Source organism: Limulus polyphemus, unplaced genomic scaffold (assembly GCF_000517525.1).
Source record: "Limulus polyphemus unplaced genomic scaffold, Limulus_polyphemus-2.1.2 Scaffold2119, whole genome shotgun sequence".
NCBI lineage: Eukaryota > Metazoa > Arthropoda > Merostomata > Xiphosura > Limulidae > Limulus > Limulus polyphemus.
Genome location: NW_013667729.1, coordinates 206078 through 213008, shown reverse-complemented (window position 1 = coordinate 213008; position 6931 = coordinate 206078). Strand labels below are relative to the sequence as shown.

The 6931-nt window shown below is 33.6% G+C and overlaps 1 protein-coding gene across 1 annotated transcript in view; it reads left to right on the top strand.

Moving 5' to 3' along the window:
* Positions 1-2906: 2906 nt before the first annotated feature.
* Positions 2907-6931, top strand: part of LOC106466004 (Krueppel-like factor 7) — a 129169-nt gene continuing 125144 nt past the window's right edge. The window contains exon 1 of the mRNA XM_013926253.2: positions 2907-2928. The gene's annotated coding sequence lies outside the window, so the exon portion shown is untranslated. The remainder of the gene's footprint in view (positions 2929-6931) is intronic.

The following is a 6931-nucleotide window of genomic DNA, read 5'->3' as shown; positions in this document are numbered from 1 at the left end:
ACCCTTTTGAAACTGTTTACCAGTAACAATTAACAACCCTTTTGAAACTGTTTACCAGTAACAATTAACAACCCTTTTGAAACTATTTACAGCAACAATTAACAACCCTTTTGAAACTATTTACCAGCAACAATTAATCAAATGTCTAATTTATACTGAATCGATACAGCTCAAAACCTTAGAACATTCGTATATATAATCAGCGTTATAAGTCCGGACTTACGCTGAGCTACCCATTATCCAACAATAACAAAGATATTTTGTGATAACATTTGGAGTTTGGCTCAAGATGCAATAACTTACGTATTGTGTTTGTTTTCACGTGAAATCTCGATATTAGCTGTAGGCAACATGTTTGGATCATTCTGTTTAATATGAGCTAGATCCAGTTCAGCATTGTTTGTCATATTCTGAACTGGAGCTAGCTTATATTAAACAGAAATGATCCAAACCTGGTTTTTTACATACTTTATGAGAACCCAACCTAAAATCTAAACGTCCTCTCATAGACGTTATACGTATGATACATAAGTATTTATTTATAAATCTGGTAATACTAATAGTACATGCTATTTTGTACGTCTTGAACTTCTTTGATTTGGCTTTGAATCTATATGTTGAAAGCTAGTGTTATCAACATGGAAGTTGCTTATGTCATACTGTAATGGAAGCTGCTTATGCCATATTGTAATGGAAGCTGCTTATGCCATACTGTAATGGAAGCTGCTTATATCATACTGTAATGGAAGCTGCTTATGCCATATTGTAATGGAAGCTGCTTATGCCACATTGTAATGGAAGCTGCTTATGCCATACTTTAATGGAAGCTGCTTATATCATACTGTAATGGAAGCTGCTTATGCCATACTGTAATGGAAGCTGCTTATATCATACTGTAATACGCAACAGCAGGTCGTAGTTTATTGTCTTCTCTTATGTAACTGTTTCGTGGTATATTTTAACGAACTAATTAAAACATATATACATTCAGAATGTGAAAAATATTACAAGGTACATGAATAATGTTGATCTAAAGATGTATGCCACAAAATAATACTATCAAACAGCATGTACTTATATATGTAAATACGTCATTATATTACTTTTTATGAAAGTAAAAATAAAGCTTTAATAGCAGCAAATGAAGTAGTAGCCTGCAGGAAAGTACTGGCTGTTCCCTTTTTAAATAAATCACTAACTCTACGGTATAAGTCTTACGCAGATAAACCAAACGTACATGTCTACATGCTTATTAGTGATATGACAAACTCCAGCAGTTAAACACAAAGAACTAATTCACACAACAATACCAAGAATTCGACAAGGATCACATGTAAAATAGTAAAGCATGAAAACAGTTGATTTAACAAGCTATAACATACGCAAGTTATACGATTAGCAACATAGCCGTCTTAAAAGTTGTTTGATCAGACATCAAATATTCTATGGTGATTTTTTTTTCTTTAGTTTATAACATGCTTCTTTCTTCCGTCTGGTGATAACCACTAGATGTACAGTGAGAAGGTGAATTGTAGAATTTTTTCAGTTATGGGTTTCATTTTTGTTTTGCTAGCTCTAACGCTGCCTCTCTTATCTCCTTCTCCGGGACTCTGCGGAATAGAATACATGATAACTCTAGAAGTTTCTGTGATATAATAAATTCACGTAGCAAATAAAAAAAAAAAGAGGGTGCCTTACAGAAGTGAAAAAAAAACACTCTTATTATGTTTACTGCACGAAACAGTAATTAAATAAAAAAGTTTCAGTAATCCGAACTATTGATTTATCACATTCTTCACTGCTGGATCCTAAACATTCGTCAAGCATATAGCTGGTAAACCTAATTTTGGTCTACATAGAAATACTTAAGAGTAATTTATCATAATACATCAGCAATTTGAAAAGGGCACGTGACAAATAATTTATCACTGATTGGTCGATTTTGTTTTTGAAACTATGCGGTGTAAAATGAATAAAAGATGTAACGTAACATAATGATTGTTCTTCATGCAACGCGGTATTTGAATTTGAATTTACTGGAATGAAGTCACGTGACAGGATAAGCAGCTATTTAGCAGCAGAATGAGTAAATTTATGTGAAATTCACTGTCTTTGATGAAGAGGCTAGAACGGTCACGTGGCAGTTATATATAAATTATTTTATACGTTTACTTGAATGCCCTCGTAATACATGTGCAAGACCAATTGGAATCAGTTATGTGGCACGCTTATAGATATATCACTGTATGCCGTATTCAGTTTAGACATTAATAAAAAAAAACTTTCTAACAATTTCTAGTATTTCCCTATCAACACCTGTGTAGTGAGTGTATCAACAAGGGCAGAAGAAGATCATGCTACTGGACTGCCATGCGGGAAACGGACTTACTTAAATTTACTCAGTGTTGCACGCATTATGAAAATATGTTGGAAAAATATTTTCTTTGAATTTCTCTTCTCTTTTTTTTTTCAGAATTTAATTTTTAGGTGGTCTTGTTTTCTTATTGTTGATCTGTTTTGAAGAAATGTCACTGGCTTTTTGTATTGTATTTCAAAGAAGCGTTTTTATAATTTGTTTTAATTTCGCGCAAAGCTACACGAGGGCCGTCCCTAATTTAGCAGTAACATACTAAAGGGAAAGCAGCTAGTCATCACTACCCACCGCCAACTCTTGGGATACTCTTTTACCAACACATAGTGGGATCGACCGTCAAATTATATCGCCCCCACGGCTGAAAGAGCGATCATGTTTGGTATGATGGGGATTCGAACCCGCGACCCTCAGATTGCGACTGAATCACCCTAGCTACCTGACAATGCCGGGCCGACGTTTTTATATCTTATACCTGAAAGTCCTGAGGATTCGTTATGATCTGATGATTTGGGTGTGAAAGTCTTGAAAAAGGATCACTATCGGTTAAATTAGAGGTGAGAGTCTTGAATAAGTATTATAATCTGTTGAATTGAGTGTGAAAGTTCTGAAGAATTGTTATGATCTGTTGATCTGGGTGTGAAAATTCTGAAAAATTGCTATAAACTGTTTATTTACGCGTGAAAACGTTGTAAACGTTTCGTAATGTGTGAAAGTTGGGTAAAAGTTTAATAACCTGTTGATATATATACATGAAATGTCCTCGTACAGTGAGTGACTTGTATTTGGAAGTGATGAATTAGTCAGCTTCATACACTTTTATCAGATCATACTCATGTTTCCTAAATGCCCGAGTAAAGAATGTTGCTCTTAATTCCAATCAATTAATTTTCTTCTCTCACTACATCGTATATAATGTTGTATATTAGTTATTTATCCCGAAAGGTTTATATTACATTGAAACACGATTCCAGGAAGCTAATACATAGCATTCATAGCTATTTAATTTCATACATCGTTACGTCTAAAAATATATAGTTTGTTTATATCAGGACAAGCCCCCCAGTGGCACAGCGGTTTCGATACCCGTGGTGGGCAGAGCACAGATAGCCCTTGTGTAGCTTTGTGCATAATTAAAAACAAACAATATCACGACAAATTTACACAACAAGCTACCTGTATTTTGTCCAACGCAGGGATCGAACCCCGATTATAGCGTTTGAAGTTTTCAGACTTACCACTGAGCTACCGGGGTGGGTGGAGTGTTTTAAGTTATATTTCCTGAGAGCTTACGTAAAGTCACATTTTCCTTGATAGTATCTTAACCGAGCTATGACACAAAATTTACAGACTTTAATTAAGTATATACTCCGTTAATAGATTATACAGAGTCTTTACTATTAAAACGTAAAGAGAAAAAAATGTGAGAGACAGATATACCTAATACAGACACGATCGAAGCATGTAACCTGTACACTAGAGACAACTATACCTCTTATATTAACGGGATTTAGAGCAGACTGCACGTGAGCGTCACTTGCTGAGTGCACGTGAAACATCTGTATACCCGTAGCACCACCTGCTGATTCTTTATAATCAACAAAACTCTATCAAGTTTCGTAATTATTTATACGACTTTTATTTTTTAATTTGGATATTTCTATTATGTTTTATTTCTGCTACGAGATATTACTGATTAATGAATTTAATAAATAAAAATGAAATATAAAGTTTATTTTCAATTGATTTTTAATATTCACGTTAAAAATCAATATTAAATAATAATCCTTGGCTACTTTGCATCTCGTCAACTCATTTGGATCGATAAGTTTGTTTTGAATTTCGCGCAAAGCTACACGCGCGATATCTGCGCTAGCCGTTCCTAATTTAGCAGTGTAAGACTAGAGGGAAGGCAACTAGTCATCACCACCCTCCGCCAACTCTTGGGCTACTCTTTTACCAACTAATAGTGGGATTGACCGTCACATAATAACGCCCCCATGGCTGAAAGGGCGAACATGTTTAGTGTGACGAGGATTCGAACCCGCAGATTGCAAGTTGAGCGCCCTAACCACCTGACCATGCCGGGCCTGATCGATAAGAGATTCTGAAACTTAAGTTACTTGTTAGTCAACTCGTATTGATGATGCTGTGTTTGTTCGCTTGTTGGAGAGCAAAGCCACATTGTGCTATCTGCTGTCTTCACCGTGGGGAATCAAACCCCGTATTTTAGCGTTGTAATTTCGTAAACTTACCACTGACCCACCGAGGAACTGGTCTATATGAAGCAACAGAATATTTCGTGAATACGATTAGAAACGTTTTCTTTGCTTTAATAGTCGTATACTGAAATTAACTTTGTATTGCTCAAAACTTGAATGTTTCTCAAATTAATGACTTCATGCTATTTAACCAGTATGACAGTCACTTAACATTAGGAGTTAAAGATAAAAATAATAATTTACAGAAATACTGCGCTATGTACACGATTTTGGAATTTCTGTCTAAATAAAATTTAATATATTTTAATGATTTGTTGATTCGAAGTTCGAACTAAAACGAAAACCAATATATTTTATCCTTGTCAGTGTAAGCTATTAATTTCAAGTTTATTTCAACACCCAATTTAGCAACTTTATTTGTTTCAAAAATTAATTAATAATTTTTTTCAATTTTATTTTAACACCTAACTTAGCAACTTTATTTATGTTACAAAAATTAATTAATAATTCTTAAAGTTTATTTTAACATTGAACTTAGCAGTCTTAGTTATGTTACAAAAATTGATTTATAATTTTTCAAGTTTATTTTAACACTGAACTTAGCAGTCTTAGTTATGTCACAAAAATTAATTTATAATTTTTCAAGTTTATTTTAACATTGAACTTAGCAGTCTTCGTTATGTAACAAAAATAAATTTATAATTCTTCAAGTTTATTTTAACACTGAACTTAGCAGTCTTAGTTATGTTACAAAAATTAACTTATAATTCTTAAAGTTTATTTTAACATTCAACTTTGCAACCTTAGTTATGTTACAAAAATTAATTAATAATTTTTCAAGTTTATTTTAACACTGAACTTAGCAGTCTTAGTTATGTTACAAAAATTAATTTATAATTCTTCAAGTTTATTTTAACACTGAACTTAGCAGTCTTAGTTATGTTACATAAATTAATTTATAATTCTTAAAGTTTATTTTAACATTCAACTTAGCAACCTTAGTTATGTTACAAAACTATCTTATAATTTTCTTGAATCTTATACTGCTTTATTTCTTAAAAACACAAATAAGAAAACCTTACGAGTGTATCATTAGAAAAATACACGGAGTCAGCACTAAACAAATTGCCAGAACAGGACTTTTTTTCTTTTAGTTTAGGAGATATGGTAACATTATTAGTAAAACGAGCTCTGTACACGAATTATCGACACCTGAGACTCAAAATGTTCTTTTATGTTTTGAATATTCGATTTTTGGATTAGTTTTTCACATTGACTTTGCCAGTGGCCTTCACTTACCTCATAAATCCACTGACTACCCTAGGAAAACTTGGTTTAGTAAAGTACTTTGTTTTCAACAAGGACCTAATATAATAAGATGTTTTTTTTTCATTTTTATTACAGTTTTTAAGCTACTATTGTAAATAGTTTATTTAGTTGTTCTTAAGGCATTAATGTACGAAAACTCACTCTCTATTATTCTTTTTTATATCATTGAGTTATCTAATCTCAAACTGTGACGTTAAACAAAAAGTAGCAATAGTACAAAGAAAGGTGATAATATTAACTCATAATTCTGAGACGGATAAGATTGGTAACGTAAAAGAAAATTAGTTAATGGAATGGGGGAAAAAATTTATATACGAAATAACAGGCTTTTGTGCTTATATGTTTTATGTTTGAAAATAGAAGGAAAATTTGTTTGTTATTAAGCACAAACTAAATACAGAGGGCTATTTATGCTCTGCCCACCACGGGTATCGAAACTTGGATTCTAGGGGTATAAGTCGGAAGACATACCGCTGTGCCACTGGGTGCAGAGGAAAGGATGTTGACACTAATGCATATTAACTATTAATATAAAAATGTGTGAAACATTCATTTAGAAGAGACAAAAACATGCAGAAAGTGGAAAAAAATATTTGATTTGTTGTCCAATGGCCATAGGATCCCGGTCAAGCCCAAAGGCCATAGGATTCCGTTAAAGTCCAATGGCCATAGGATCCCGGTAAAGTCCAATGGCCATAAGATTCCGTTAAAGTCTAATGGCCATAGGATCTCGGTAAAGCCCAATGACCATAGGATTCTGTTAAAGTCCAATGGCCATAGGATCCTGGTAAAGCCCAATGACCATAAGATTCCGTTAATGTCCAATAGTCATAGGATCCCGGTAAAGCCCAATGACCATAGGATTCTGTTAAAGTTCAATGGCCATAGGATTCCGTTAAAGTCCAATGGCCATAGGATCTCAGTAAAGCCAATGGCTATAGAATTACGGTGAAGCTCAGTGGCCATAAGATCCCAGTAAGCCCAATGGACCATAGGATCCCAGTAAAGC